General features: G+C 38.0%; 1 long non-coding RNA gene across 2 annotated transcripts in view; it reads right to left on the reverse strand.

Annotated features, from left to right (window-relative positions):
- Positions 1–1,504: 1,504 nt before the first annotated feature.
- LOC140602790 (uncharacterized) overlaps positions 1,505–16,720 on the reverse strand; it is a 73,851-nt gene continuing 58,635 nt past the window's right edge. Inside the window, exons 2-3 of one of the 2 annotated variants that reach the window (XR_012005698.1) lie at positions 3,534–4,140; positions 1,505–1,608 (exon numbers count right to left, since the gene is read on the reverse strand). This is a non-coding gene — a long non-coding RNA (uncharacterized lncRNA). The remainder of the gene's footprint in view (positions 1,609–3,533; positions 4,141–16,720) is intronic. The other variant, XR_012005699.1, reaches the window with a different exon arrangement.

Here is a 16,720-nt window from a genome sequence, read left to right on the forward strand (position 1 = left end):
TATGCCACAAAGAAGGATGATATCAAGCCACTTGTGACACTAAGGATGGATCCAGGGGATATTATGCTAAATGAGATTAGTGAGATTGAGAAAGACAAATATCATATGATTTCACTCATCTGTGGAATCTAAAAAAAAAAAAAAAGGAATTAACGAATAAACAAAAGCAGAATCAGACCTATAAATACAGATAACAAACTTGGTTGCCAGAGGGAAGGAGGGTGGGTGGGAATTAGCAAAATAGCCCAAGGGGAGTGGTAGATCCAAGCTTCCAGTTGTGGAATGCATAAATTACTGGAATAAAAGGCACAACATCCAGGATATGGTTAATAGTATTTTAATAGTGTTTTACGGTGGCAGATGGTAGCTACACTGGTGAGCATATCACTACACATGGAACTATCGAATTGCTATGTTGTACACCTCAAACTCATGTAACATTGTCAGCTATACTCAGATTAAAAAATTAAAAAAAAATAGAGAAAAGAAAGGTATTTCAAAAAAAAATGGGTGGTATTAACTTTTACCACTCATATCACTGACAGTCTATCAAGTCAAGGGACTAGATCAAGGGACACCTGGGTAGCTCAGCTGTTGAGCGTCTGCCTTCGGCTCAGGGCATGATCCAGGGTCCCGGGATCGAGTTCCGAATCGGGCTCCCTGCACAGAGCCTGCTTCTCCCTCTGCCTGTGTCTCTGCTTTTCTCTCTCTGTGTGTCTCTCATGGATAAATAAATAAAGTCTTAAAAACAAAAGGGAATAGATCAAGAATGAGGATAGCATGGCATTCACGAATGAGATCTAGCACATAAGAGGGCTGAAGGAACTTCCCAGAAAAATGAAGTTGAAGACAAGGGTGTTGCCTGCATACCAGGCTTGCACATCAGCCAGTTTGAGTAGGAGTAGGAAGCAGGGCTCCAGAGGAAGGTCTTTCAGAGGAAAGAAAAAGTTGAAGTGATGGATTATCTATCCTATGTGCAGTACCTCTGAGGTTTATAGAAGAATTAGGAACACAGAAAGCAGATTTTTAAAAGAGGCAATTAATTCCAAGAGAAACAAAACATTGTATAACAGAGTAAATGATTTTATGATGTGATACGTGACCCAGCAGTAAACACAATTACTTAGTTACTATAATATAAACACTGAACATTTGATTTCTATCCAAACTATGATTGGAGAAAGCTCATGAGGGAGTAAAATGTGGAGTAGGAGAGAATCATCCTTATCTTCCATATAGGAATTCTAGAGATTGTTGAACTTTGAAATAGTAAGTAGAATGGATATTGTTTGTACATTTGATATAAATTCTAGACGAATGAGTAGAAGAGTTAAAATAGTTGCCTTTAAGGGACTGAACTCAATGATGACACGAAGGACTGCTGTTCTTATTAAAATATTTCCAGTAGTATTTAGTTTTTAAAAAAAATTTGCATATAAGATTTTGAAAATAAAATTATATTTATATATATGAATTAAAAATTAGAGAATGAGGGTACCTGGGTGGCTCAGTCAGTTAAGCATCTTACCCTTGATCTCTGCTCAGGTTTAAATCTCAGTGTTCTGAGTTCAAGTCCCATGTTGGAGTCCATGCTGGATATGGAGCCTACTTAAAAAAAAAAAAAAAAAGATTAAATAAAAATAATTAGAGAATGGATACTTGAGGTAGGGACTGCAAAAGTCACACAAGGGTATTCTAGGTAGCTAGAATTAAGCTGTGAGGGGACAGATGAAAGAGAAGTGAGGAACCATTGCTGCATTTAGCATTGAGGGGAAGGACGATTTTAGTATGGAGGGGTATGAATTGGTCTGTAGGATACAGTGACTGAAACAGTGGAGAAGAGAATTTGAAAACAAAGCAAAAAATAAAAGAACCCACAAATTAAATTTTCTAAGTGGTAAAGTTTGCACTGACACCACCGGAAAGAATTGGGGTCACTGCAAATTTCTATTCTTCCCTGTTACCAGGGTTCCTAGAGCCTTCTCCTCACGGTCCTATAGATTCAGTAGCCTCATCTACAGCCATGTGCACAGGTGATGAAGTCAGGCCGTATCAGTTGATGAAAATTTCCAGAAAAAGGCTGTGGCCTTGAAATGGAATGAAGAGATGGGCAGGGATTTAGGAAGGGAGCTGGACACGAACTGCACTTGGGAAGAATTTGGAGAGGGAGATTGGAGGAGAGGCTCTTCTTGCTGCCGAAGCTGCTTCCCTGGGTGAGTGTCACCAAGCTGCAGGATCTCCACATTGCGTCTAAGCTGCTTGAATATTTTTGAGAACTACTCCCCAACTCACGTAGAATCCAGCACTTCCTGTAGATGTTAATGCATGTAGCTGTGGTGATTATTGCTAACATTTGCCGAGAGGTTATTGCCAGTCCTGTCTTCACTGCTTTATGTGGATTGTCTGATGTAATCCTCACCACAACTCTAGGAGGCAAAAATTGTTCTCATCCCCATTTTACAAATAAGAAAAACAAGGCACACAGGGCTTAATGGCTAGAGAATGGAGGAGGAGGTGATATTTGAATCTGAGTAGCTGGACTTACTAGCCTGTGTGGTTGGTCATTATCTTAGGTCAGCTGTGCCTGCCCTGTAGATGAGAGAACAGCAAGTGCACAGCGGTTGAGAGATCAGAGTAAACCTGGAGCATAGGCTGCTCAGTGCACATATGAAAGATGTCTGTGGCCAACTGGTAGAGAAAATCTGCAGACATTGGAGAAACTAGTTCACAAGGAACCTTGTTGTCATGTGGAAGACCTGTAGGCTTTAACCTGATAGCTAGAGGGATCCATTGAAAGATTTTAAGTGAGAAAATAGTGTGATTGGATGTGTTTCAGAAAGGTTCTCTGACATTGTAGAAGAAGCAGGGACGGGGGGAGGGGATCAGTAAGGGTGACACAAGAAAGTGATATCATCAGATTTAGTGGAAGATTGGAAGAGGGGATATTAGGTATGATTCCTTCATTTTTGGCTTGGGTTTACAAAGTGGTGAAACACCGTTCACCTGCAGAAGAATACTGGGAAGAAGAGCATTTGGGAGACCTGGAGAATGTCAGTTCAGTTTGAAATGTATCAATTTTGTGTGACCTGGGAAACTTCTAGATAGAAGTATGCACAAATGCCATGAGGATAAAAGTAAGAACTTGGCACAGAAAATGTAGCCATTTATTTGTCCACTCTGATAGATTCTCCTTTTTTACTTCTGTCTTTCATGAATCAGTCATTTTTTTCTCTGAACTCTTCTTGTTCTTGTTTGTTTGTTTTGTTTTAATTTACATACCTAAATTGATTCTGAGACCAAATTCCAGCATGTGTGCAGGGGATTCTCCGACACCTCCAGCAGTTCTCGGATCCCAGCAGGACACCAGCAGGGTGTCCAAGAATTCAACTCAATTCTAACACTGTTTACCCAGAGATAGCATCAGATAACATAGATTATGGATTCAGTCCTATAAAAGACCCCTGAAACAATCACCCCCACCCTGCCACCCCAGCACACATACACACTTCAGATGCAAGAGCCCAGGCTGTTACCTGTACTTCTGACCCACTGGTTAGAGACTGGAGGTTCCCGCAACGCCCTCCTTAGATTGCAGACACCACTTGCAAGTCCAGGTTGTTACTTCTGACTGACTGGCTGCAAAGTAGAGGTTCCCATGACCTCATTTTGGGGTCTGATTAATCTGCTAGTACAGCTCATAGAGTTCAGAGAAACACTTCACTTACTAGATCACTGTTTTATTGTGATAAGCTGTAACTCAGGAACATCCAGATGGCAGAGGTGCACAGGGCAAGGTCTGAGGGAAAGGGCATGGAACTTGGCATGCCCTCTCCAGGCATGCCATTCTCCTTCATTCCCCTGTGTTTACCACACCTGAACTGATTCCTTTTAGGTTTTTATGGAGGCTTCATTGCATAGACATGGTTGATTAAATGACTGGTCATTGGTGATTTTTCAATCCTCCCCATCTCCTCCGCAGAATTCAGGGGGTGGGAATGAAAGTTCCAACCCTCTATATCAAATGGTTGGCTCCTAGGGCACCTGGTCTCTTCCTCAGGTGTTTTCCAAAAGTCACCTCATTAACATATCACTTTCTGCACTCAGGGAATTTCAAGGATTCAGTGAGGTGCGATCCAGGACCTGTGGATGAAGACCAAATACGTATGAGAAATGTATTCATTCGTAGGACCAAATATATACTTCTCACAAATCCAGTACTACAATATGTATTTTATCTTCACAGTGAACTCAAAAATCACAGGCCATGTCCATTTGTCCTCCTAATCCCCTAGATTCCATGTAAATGCTACCCACATGGTAGTTTTTAAGGAAAATCTTGCTAATAGCTCAATCTATACATGAGAAATGCTTGGCATGGAATGAAACTGAATTTTAAAGGATTGTCTTATGACCCTTATAGAAGTCAGAGTTATAGCAGCTAAGTTTGAGGTTTTTCAGTTTGCATATTTGGATATAATTTTGCAGCCTGAGCAGATGATCTACAACCTGGCCTCAAAGATCTGCATGCAGTAAATTGTAAGATGTGCCTTATTATTTTTTTTTTTAACCTCCGAATGTGGAAGGGATGAGTCAGCCTATCTTGAATTTTAAACTGCCAGTTCCAGGGACACTGCACAACCCAAAGCCATGCCTCCAGCAAATTACTATTAAAAATATTCTCTGCTAGGCAGGGCCGCCTAATATGTCAAGCGCGGCCAGTTCCTTTAAGTGAAAACAAACATTTGGATGAAAAAAATAATAGAATTACTACTGAAGACAGTGGTAAAGGATACCTCCTTCATTTGCCTTTGAAAATCCAGTGTTGTGTTGTTGTTGTTTTTTTCCCTACTGGCCTTGATGTTTTATAAGAGTCATATATAACTCATTTTACCAAGGACAAGAGGAAGTTGAATCAATTTTCTCTCTGAAAAAGCAGATAGTATGCAAATTGATGTGTAAATGTCAGTGAGTACACTGTGTCTGTGCACTTGAGTGGTATAATAAGGCTTCCTTTGCACAGATACCAAGAACATGATATTATTCACAGAACTGCGTGTATTTAGACATAACAAGATAAAGAAGATATTTTAGACAAAATAAATGGAAAATTATGTAAAATTTGACAGGGTCTTTTAAAGTCTTGAAGAAGACTATTGAAAACTATATTGAAAACGAGTGCACTGGACATTTGCTTATAATATGATTTTAATAAGAGTGCTAGAAAATGATATTTACCTTTGAATATAAATACTTAGTTTATTCTTAAATAGGATTTGAATTTCAGTGCAAGTGAGTATGTGTAAGGAATACTGTTAATAAATGAGTTAACCTAAAAGAGACTGCAGGTCATTCATTATTCAAGGTAGGGGTTCAACAATGGTTAGTGAATTTGAATGATACAAAGATATGAAAGAAAACATGTTAAACCCTCCTGTAAACAGAGGATGCCCCCTAGCTGGAATCCACTTTTGTTTTAGATTGATTAAAGTCTTTCTTAGTGTTTAGGGTGATTATTTTTTTTTTTAATTTTCAGTAATCAGTTTTCTGCATTATTAGAAATTATTTTATCACTATCATCAGAAAAACTGTATTTTGATATTGGAAAGACAAATCTAAAAACCTACTTTCTTACATGGGATTTTACTTTGAAGTTTGACTTTTCATACCCGTCATTTGAATCTGCTTTTCTTTTTTTTTTTTTTAATTTTTTAAAAAAATTATTTATTTATTTATGATAGTCACAGAGAGAGAGAGAGAGAGAGGCAGAGACACAGGCAGAGGGAGAAGCAGGCTCCATGCACTGGGAGCCCGACGTGGGATTCGATCCCAGGTCTCCAGGATCACGCCCTGGGCCAAAGGCAGGCGCCAAACCGCTGCGCCACCCAGGGATCCCTGAATCTGCTTTTCTAAATCCAGACAGAACCACTCGTAAAGTGAAATGCTATGGGCACTAAATGAATGAATACCACTACTTAAAAGTGAAACAAAATCTTTAAAAAGAATTACCCAAATCACAATAGGACATTTAACACTACCATTCATAGGTTTGGTTAGGATGCTTGCACCCTTCTGAGGTCTACATTTCCCATCTGCAACCCAAAGACGTATTTTAAAACGCATGTACTGAGTTTGTTAGCAGTTCAGCTAACTTATGTCTTCTTGCAGAGACACTTAGGGAAATCTTTAATAGTTGTAGTTGGCCACTATTACACTCTGTTTGATATGTCCAGGTAAACATTGTGTGGGTCATATGACCTAGAAGCTATTTCTTATTTGTTCATTCTTACCAAATACTCAGTCAAGTAAATCAGTTTTTTCCTACAAAGGTCAACATGTATATACACATCTATATTAGTAACAGTTATGAAAACCCTTCTCAGAGCCAGAAGCCGTTTTAGTTTTTTATTGCTATATAATAAATGCCTCAAAACCTATTATCTTAAAAAAAAAACCCAAAAAACAAAAAACAGTTATTTGCTCATGATTCTGCAGTCTGGGTTGGGTTCAGCTGAATGGTTCTTCTCCTGGTCTTGCTGGTAGGAACTAATGTGGATGCATCCAGTTAGATGGGGGCCCGGGATCCACTGGATCCTTGAGACAATGTAGCTTTTCTCTCTTCTATGTGGTCTCAGGACCTCTTCTCTCTGTGAGGTCCCGCTGGAGGAGGTGGATGTACTTCCTATGTGTCAGTTCAGAGTTCTCATGAGTGCAACAGTTTAGGCTTAGAACAGATTATAGTTAAAGTAAAACACAGATTCATAGGGAGAGAATGGAGAAAAAGCACAAATACTGGAACCTGTGGTTCGTTGGGGCCACCGATGCTAGAATGCTTTAAAGAAACTAAATTCAAGATGTAGTGTGTATTCTCACAGTTCTTAGGGGGCATTGTAGGTCACCATAAGAACCTTGGCTCCTGCCCAAGAGAGTGAGTGGACACATTGCCAGGTCAATGAGTGGCATGGTCAGGTAGGTCTCTTGGGCAGCGATGTGGAGGATGGATTTCAGGAGAACAAGACTACTGTCAAGGAGGCCAATGTGAAAGTAGTCTAGTAATATTCAGGTAAGAATTGATTTGAGCCTACAATTAGGCCACTCCTTTTTTTTTTTTTTTTTTTTTCTCCTGAAATTTTCTTCAGCCTTCTTTTAACTGTAAGAGAGGGCAAAGAAATAAAGAGACAGGGGAAAAAGAAATTTAGTATGGTTCTGTATTAACACTAACTTCTCAGATGGGGAAGGAATTATTTTTTAAAAAAAGATCTGTTGACTATAATGTTTCTTTCTGATGTACAGGTAGAAATATATACTAGTCAAATGGCTCTGTGGGTTTGGAATGAGAGATCTAGAATGGTCTAGTTGTTAGCATAGAAATGGTTAATTGAAGCTTTAGGAGACCCTGAGCTCACCGAAGGAGCCTTTACAAACTGCTTTTTAAGGAGGAGGGAAGTCTTTCAGGATTCACTAAGAGTCATCTGCGAACTCTGCTTTCTAAAACTCCGCCTTGCCCCAGTGTCACAGGGGTGGAGGAAGAAGCATGTATACTTTGAAAAAGCTCCCAAGGTGCTTCTTTTATATGACCTCCTCTACTGGGGTATGTGGGCATTGATACTATTTTAAAAGCTCCCTGGGAGATTCTGATACCTGCTCAGAATTAAGAACAACTAAAGAAACTAAAGACAAGTGAATAGGGAAGAAGGGTGAGCATTCCATCTGGGGAAGCAAAAGTCGTGGGAACAAGGCCAGACCTGATAATATTATCCATAGATGACAGGGACAGCTAATGAATATTAGCAGCTGTCTCAAATTTAAGGATAAGTTTTGTATATGTAATTTCTGGGAAGGACTCATTCATAGCCATTAATTGGGCTCTTCAGCTACTAGTAAACCCTCTGCCATGGAGGAATTCAACAGCTACTGTTTTTCTGACCCAGGTGTTTCCAGAATTTCCCACTGATTGGTCATTGAGGCTGACCATTTTCTAGAAAGATTCAAACGTATTTTCCTGTGTTTTTCTGTAGTTTTTCCTAGTTCTCTATTGGATAAAAGTCCACTCCACTACTCTCCTCAATTCTGCAACCTTTGCCTTGCTAGCTCTCCTCTCCTCTCTTGATATCCTGCCCCAGCCGTCTTAATGTGGGCATCCTTAAGGAATATTTCCTGTTTTCAATTCATTCTTCCTCCTCAGGTCCCTGAATGTGTGCTTTAACTTTAGCTTCCTCTGTTTGTTCCGTAATGAGTTTCTCATGATATGCGGTGTAGGACACTTCTGGATGGATTCTGGATTCTACCAAATACATTTTTTTTTAATTTTTATTTATTTATGATAGTCACACAGAGAGAGAGAGAGAGAGAGAGAGAGAGAGGCAGAGACACAGGCAGAGGGAGAAGCAGGCTCCATGCACTGGGAGCCCGACGTGGGACTCCATCCCGGGTCTCCAGGATCGCGCCCTGGGCCAAAGGCAGGCGCCAAACCACTGCGCCACCCAGGGATCCCCGAAATTTTTTTTTTAAGATTTTATTTATTTATTCATGAGACACACACACACACACACACACACAGAGAGAGAGAGAGAGAGAGAGAGAGAGGCAGAGGCAGAGGGAGAAGCAGGCTCCATGCAGGGAGCCCGACGTGGGACTCGATCCTGGGTCTCCAGGATCAGGCCCCGGGCCGATGGTGGTGGTAAACCACTGAGCCACCTGGGCTGCCTCTACTAAATATTTAAAGGAGAGTTAACACCTATTCTTCTCAAACTGTTCCAAAAAATAGAAATGGAAGGAAAACTTCCAAACTCATTCTACCAGGCCATCATCACCTCGATCCTAAAACCAAAGACCCCACTCACAAGGAGAACTACAAGCCAGTATCCCTGATGAACACGGATGCAAAAGTTCTTAACAAGATACTAGCAAATCGAATCTAACAGTATCTTAAAAGAATCAGACTCACCCCGATCAAGTGGGATTTATTCCTGGGCGGCAGGCATGCCCATGGTGCAAGATGTGCAAACCAATCGCATCATACACTACGTTAATAAAGGAATGGATGGCAAATCAAAATTAAACTGGTGATTATGGAATTCTTTCTTGGGCTTTAAAAATCTCTTCTAACATTCATCAGTTTTGTTGTCTCTTTTTACCTCTTTACCTTTTTAATTGATCAATAGTAGAGTGAAAAAAATGCCAAGTGTTGCTGCTTCTTCCTTAACTTCTCTGCACTTCAGTTCCTGATCTGCAGTTTGGAGAGTTGCAGCTTCTTCCTGGGAGGCTCTTGGGAGGTTTACAGTAGATGGAGAGCGCCCTGTGCAGTGGGGGCCACTTAGTAATGTTCTGTAAATATTAGTTGTTATCACTGGTTCCCGTGACACCTTCCCTTTTCTCCAAGTTTATTAGCTTTTCTAAATAAATTAACCAAAATATAATTAATGGATGCTAGACCTAAAAGTGTGCAAGAGGGTGTGCACACATGCGTACACATACACATATATTCTTGATTTTGGTGGCAGTTACATAGGCATATGCATATGCCAAAGTTTATTGAGCTTTATATTTAAGATTTATGCATTTTCTAGATGTAACCACACCTCAGTAAATTACTTGGGAAAAAATGTAATTGGAAGTAGAATAGCAAAGTGGTTAAGGTTGTGGGTTCTGGAACTGGGTTTAAGTTCAAATCTTGGCTTTAGCACTAATTAGCTGTGTGATTTGAGGCAAATAATTGGTCTGTGTATTTCAGTTTCCTCTTTAGTTAGATGTTGATAAAAATACCTGTCTGATAGGGTTGTGGTAAACATTACAGGAGGTAATTTAAAATAGTGCTTGGCATATTTTACATAGTGCATAAATGTTAGCTTTTATTTATTTTTAAATATATTTTCTTAAAATAAGAGCACTATACATTTCTAAATATGTATCCTGTGTAATCCCGTATCTCTCCTTAGTTAGTATCTTTTCTCATGTAGAGAAAAAGGTTTTATACTTTTTTGTTACCTCTGTGTATGTCTCACATTTAACACAATGCTACATTTACTAAGAGCAAAATTAGCATTCATTGACCTAAATGATCATTGACTGTTAAGGTCATACTAGACCCCCCCCCCCCCAAAAAAAGAGTTTTTGTTGGAAAAACTGATTAAACTAAGTATTCCTAACTAGTAGTGAAAATTGTATTTTACTGATTTAAACCAAATCCACCCAAAGCATAACTATTCCTTTAACAGCAAATTTAAAAATGATACAAAAATAAGTTTGTGAGAAGTAAACAGATTTTATTTTAACCTCAACTATTCTACTCAACCTTTCAGATCCCAGAAAATTACAGTAATAATAAATTGGAATAATGTCAGATGATGGAAAATTCAAATCCACATGGATAATTGTCTCTTATAAGTAGAGAGTGGCTATGGTTCTGGAGCTTTAAACATTAAATCTAAAAGACAAATGTCCTAGTGTTTTATAATGATTCACACAGTAACTTTTTTCACTATAATTTAAGTTGTTTAAATCAAATCTTAATACAAAGTGTAAAATCTGATTTAACAATTATTTGCATGAATTAGAATAATATCATCAATGCCTAAAAAGAAAATATCAATTTAAGTTGATAGTACACAATTGAAACAAAAAGATGCCACTTTACTTCCAGGTTTTAGTTGGGAACTGATGATTACCATTTATTGTCTACCAATTATTTTTCAGTTCCTATTCTTGGTAGATTTTACATGTCTTATTAAAATTTTTGCAATGTAGTTATTATTTCCATGTAGACATGAGGAAACTAACATTATAGCACTCAATTTAAAGCTTACATATGCTGGGTGCCTGGGTGGCTCAGTCAGTTAAGCGTCCAACTCTTGATATCAGCTCATGTCATGACCTCATGGTCACAGGATCAAGCCTGGCATTGGTTCCACTCTCAGAGCAGTCTGCTTATCCCTCTCTCTTTGCTCCTCCCAGTTGTGTGTGCTCCCACTCTCTCTTAAATAAATTAATAAATCAAATCTTTTTTAAAAATAAAGCTTAAATATGCTTCATTGAATCTGTGGACATTTTCCTTTTTAATGTGACATTTCTAATAATAGAAAACTGGTAGAGAGTATCAGAATGCGTTAAAGATTAAGAAGATAGCCATTTAGAAATAACAGAATGAAGCCCTTTATAGAAGTCAAAAAATATATATTATTGGTTGGAAGAAACCTAATTTTGCAAAAAAAAAAAAAAATCTGTAGGAAAATGTATATCCTGGGGGTTATTCTTTTATGAATTTAGTTGTGAAACGATACGCTAAATAGTTTAGTTTGAGAAAAACAGAGTAACAATGGAATTGGAACTCATCATACATTGATAAAGGCATATTCTCAATTAAAGGAAGTACTTCACCCATTGTCCTATATTGCCAAATCCCATTTTTGGTTAAAACCATATCTAGAGCAGTGGGTCCATTCATAGGGAACATTTCCTAAAAGACGATGTGGAAGGGTAAGGGAACTTGAATGGTTTCCAGTGAGGAGAAGCTGCTGTGATTTGCCCTGGAAAATAGGTCTTGCCAGTCGGCTACCATAAACGGGTGAATAATGGTGGGAGGTGAATTATGTCTCCTGGAAGAGAAACATCAACTCTTAATAGCATTATCCAACCATGATGCAAGCTGGTCTGGAAAGAAGTGAACTCCCAAATACTGTGAATACTTCAGCAGGTTGATACAATATCAGGGAGGTGAGGACCAAGGATTCTTGCCTGGGAGAAAAGGACCTAAAAAATCGTGAGCAACTCTCTGGCCCTTAGTTTTTCAGATAAACAGAAGTACTCAGAAGTTTGCTGGGTGGATTGTATGTTATCAAATAGGAGAGTCCAGTATCAAAAAAAAAAAAAAAAAAGATACTTTATAAAGAAAGTATTCCTTAAAATGTCATTCCGCACTGGCTGTAAAAATTGGAACTAGTACTTGTTGATTTTAGAAATAACATTAACAAAATCTAGTTGGCAAAGATAGTAAGAAGAAAAAAGAAAAAAATGGAGACACAGAACAAAATAGAACATGTATGATATATGATACACTTAGCAGTTTCAGTTTTCTTTTCTTTTTTGCTTGTGTACTATCAATTTATTCATTACTTTCCATTGTTATATATATAATAATCTGAGATTTGGGATTAGGTTGTTGTTGCAAACTAATAATTTCTATATATGTACATACTATACGTATGTACTTTTACCTTTTTGTACTGTTTTCAATTTTGTTTTTACCATATTTAGTACAATTAGACAACTTTTTAAAAAAGATTTTTGTTTACTTGAGAGAGAGAGAAAGAGAGAGAGAGTGAGAAAGAGCATGAACAGGGCCAGAGGGAAAGGGAGAAACAGACTCCCCACCAAGCAGGGAGCCCAAAGTAGGGCTTGATCCCAGGACTCCAGGATCATGACCTGAGCCGAAGGCAGACGCTCAACCTACTGAGCCACCCAGGTGCCCCAAACAACTTCTGTTTAGCTGGTTTTTATTCTCACTGCTAGCATTTCTTCCTTGTTCAAGATCTATTACATTCGTGGGGCACCTGGGTGACTCAGTGGTTGAGCGCCTGCCTTTGGCTCAGGATGTAATCCCAGGATCCTGGGATCGAGTCCCACATTGGGCTCCCTACATGGAGCCTGCCTCTCCCTCTGCCTATGTCTCTGCCTCTCTCTCTGTGTGTCTCATGAATAAATAAATAAAATTAAAAAAAATAAATATCTTACATTTGACATGTTCTAGTAGTTTGATAAATCGTTTGAATTACTAAAAATGTCTTTCTCTTACCTTTATGTATGAATAAAATGACTAAATAGAAAATTATTGGTTGGTTATTAAAATTACGTGCAAAAAATAAAAATTACATGCATTGCTCATTTTTTAGGAATTTAATTTTGCAGATGAGTATGTTGACAAATTAATGTCTTTCTGTTTTCATTGGTGACTAATTTTTTATGACTTCATGCTTCTTGACATTAATTGATCTTTATTTTATTTTTTAAAACTTTTATTTATTTATTCATGAGAGACAGACAGAGAGAGAGAGAGAGAGAGGCAGAGACATAGGCAGAGGGAGAAGCAGGCTCCATGCAGGGAGCCTGACATGGGACTTGATCCCTGGTCTCCAGGATCATGCCCTAGGCCGAAGGCAGCGCTAAACCACTGAACCACCCGGGCTGCCCTTAACTGATCTTTAAACAAAAGAAAATCTAAAAAGTGGCTATAAGCTCTTATTTAATTAACCTGAATTTCTTTGTTAAGGACACAGTGATTGCTTGCTCTTCATATACAGCTTCATGAAGTTTTCTTTCATAATTACCATTTATTCTTTAATAAATATTGAAACTCTTATTGCGTACTTTTCTGGTTTCTTCACTCATTACAACTAAAAATCTTTGATTAATGGTCTGTTGTACATTCTCTATATAAATTCTTCTACAGCACACTGTATAGCTCTTTGGTTTTTTTCTATTTTGAGTTTTTTTTTTTTTTTTTGAGTTTTTCATTTAACCTCTATGCTGTAGTTTTAACGATAGCATGAGTTGTGCTTTTAATTTAACTGGTACAATTTTGGTGTCCTTGCAGCCCTTCCTCATTGAACTAGTTTATCTCATCTCATTGCCTTTGCTAGAGCAATATAAACAGTACAGCATTGTTACAAAATTAAGTGTGTACCTCTCAGGTGAACATAGCAATTCACTCCTATGTATTTACCCAAAGATAAATGAAAGCATATATCCACACAAATACTTAAACTCAAATATATTCATACATACTTTAGTCAGAATTTTCAGATAGTGGAAACAGCCTAAATGTGTATCAGCAAGTGAATGGATGAACAAAACGGGATGTATCTATAAAAAGGACTACTACACAGCAATGAAAAGAAACAAATTTGGGTGCCTGGGTGGCTTAGTTGCTTAAGTGTCTGACTCTTGATTTCTGCTCAGATACTGATTTCAAGGTTGTGAGATCAAGCCCCATGTTGGGCTCCGGGCTCTACAGGGAATCTGCTGGAGATTTCTCATCCCTCTTCCTCTGTCCTTCCCCTTACTCGGGTTCTCTATGCCTCTCTAAAATAAAAAAATAAATCTTTAAAAAAAGAAAAGAAGACAAACAGCTAGTGCTACAAAAACGTAAATGAGTCTGAGAAATATGGTGACTGAAAGAAGCTAGATACAGAAGAGTACATGCTATAGAATTCCATTTATATGAAAGATATTAAGGAGCTTTCAAACCTTATAAATAAGAAAAAAATAAACCAGGGGTGCAATAAAAATTGCAAAACATAAGAAAAGAAACATCAGGCTGTAAATTAGGATAATGACCATATCTTTGTAAATGATTTTCTGTAGAAACTAGGAGCATATTTTAAAACACTAGTCATCAGTATAATATGAGAGGAGGTGGAAAATTTAAGGAGAAATCAGCTGAGATAAAAGAATAGCATTACTTAATGATGCATGTTGATGGATTCACAGACTCAATATTATTAAGGTGTTGATTTTACTTAAACTGATCTGTTGATCTATCACCCCCCCCAAAAAAAAATCCTAAGAATGACACCAACTATTATTGGTTTTTTCTTTTAGAAATAGACAAATATTTAGGAATATAAACCACTCACAATAAATAAGGATTTTAAAACAGTTAAAGATATTTACTTACACTATTGGATTTTAAGACCTGCAGTAAAGCTACATGTAAAAAACAGTGTGGCATGATGAAAATATAGATAAATAGATCAGTGGAAGGGAATAGAGAATACAGAAATAGATCTGCATATGGTAAATTGATTTTTGACAATTATGCTGAAGGCAATTGATGGGATAAGGAAAGATCTTTCAAAAAAAGGAAAGATCTTTCAAAAAATAGATCTCTAATAATTGTACAGTTTTTGTTTTCTGCTTTATTTATTTTATTTTTAAAAAATACTTTATTCATTTATTCATGAGAGACACACAGAGAGAGGTAGAGAGAGAGGCAGGTTCTCTGTGGGGAGCCCCATGAGGGACTTGATCCCCTGATCTGAGTCAAAGGCAGACACTCAACCATTGAGCCACCCAGGTGCCCCGTTGTTTTATGTTTTATTTATTTATTTATTTATTTATTTACTTATTTATTTATTTATTTAGATTGTTTTGTGTTTTAAAGGGAACCTACTGCTCCCAGTCTATAAGCCCTTTTTTCTCCTCTTTCTCTTACCTTTTCCTGCTTGGGCTTTAGACTCAAATCGAATATGAAATACTTGAGTAAAGGACAAGTAGTAAAAAAAGATGGTGCAAGTATTTGCATAATACAAAAATGCCTTTCTAGACCTGGTTTTAAGGTCTTGGGTTTCTAGACAAGGGGCTTTATTTATTTTTTTTAAGAATTTATTTATTTATTCATGATAGAGAGGCAGAGATGCAGGCAGAGGGAGAAGGAGGCTTCATGCCTGGAGCCCGACACAGGACTCAATCCCAGGACTCCAGGATCACGCCCTGGGCTGAAGGCAGGCACTAAACAGCTGAGCCACCCAGGTATCCCTGACAAGGGGCTTTAAATATGAGAAGCCTCACGTATAGTGAGAGGGCTTCTCTGTTTAGTGAGTAGAAGCATATACAGGACACAGATTGTTTCTCCTCAGTCTAATTTTAGGGAGCTTGTAAAGAGTAGAACTTTCTAAAATTCTACATATCTCTGTTATGCTGTTTTGGATTGGGATATGGAGTTGTTTTTTGTCCCCCTCCCAATGTTTGTAGTTGTATACTGATTAAAAAACAATAGGGGGAAGGTGTGTCAGGAAACAAATAATAATATTTGAAATATTTATTATCAGAAATCAATGGATTTTTGAAGATTTGAACTTGAAAGAGTGCAATGGTTCTAAAATAAGTCCAAGAATATCCTTCAATGCCAGATAATTCCATCTATGTAAGATTTGCGTTTCAAGGGATGAACAATAACTATATCTCTACATCTTGTTTCGGACAATGAGGTGTTAAATAAATATGAGGAACTCTCTAGTATGACTACATTTTATTTAAAAAATTAACAATGTAGGACTAAGGTGTTTTCTTTTGGTTAGAAACTAATGTTGCAGTAATTTTTCTGATTTCAATATTGTTAGACTTTGTCAAACCAGTAAGTAATTAAAACCAACACTTTGCTATTGTGTGTGTTACTACTGTGCCATTCATTCTTCATGAAACAGAGACTATTTCCTGCCCTCTTTTTAACACAGTAGGAGTTTGGACCACTTAGCCAGGTGGAAATCACTGGTTCTCGTGAAAGCTGGAAATGTTTGAGTCAGTTGAGTGAGTGAAAGACATGATGATAAAGGAGCCCAGAGCAATTGATGGAAGAAAGTGCCTCAGACCAGACTGGGGATAAGCCCAGAAACATAGATAAAATATATGGCCTTGGGAAGTGGAGCTGAGTGAAAGGAAGTGTGCAGATGAAGCCAGCCACATCTTCAAGTGGGGAGGAAGGAGATTGCAAGGTGTTACCTCCAGAGGTCATGATCTTCTCTAAATTAAGAAGGAGGTTCCTGTGCTTAGTAAATACTCCTCAGATGGGCTGAGGTCACCAAGGGAGGGAAGGAAGACAGAAGATTTGAGGATAGTAGGAATGTTTGAGGTCAACTGTGGAGGAGAATGCAAGAGTCCATTAGGACTGAGTGCAAGGCATGCTGAGTAATAGGACTCAGTGGAGTTAGATGCATATTCTAAGTCAAAC

The sequence above is a fragment of the Canis lupus genome, chromosome 13 (genome assembly GCF_048164855.1).
Source record: "Canis lupus baileyi chromosome 13, mCanLup2.hap1, whole genome shotgun sequence".
NCBI classification, from domain to species: domain Eukaryota; kingdom Metazoa; phylum Chordata; class Mammalia; order Carnivora; family Canidae; genus Canis; species Canis lupus.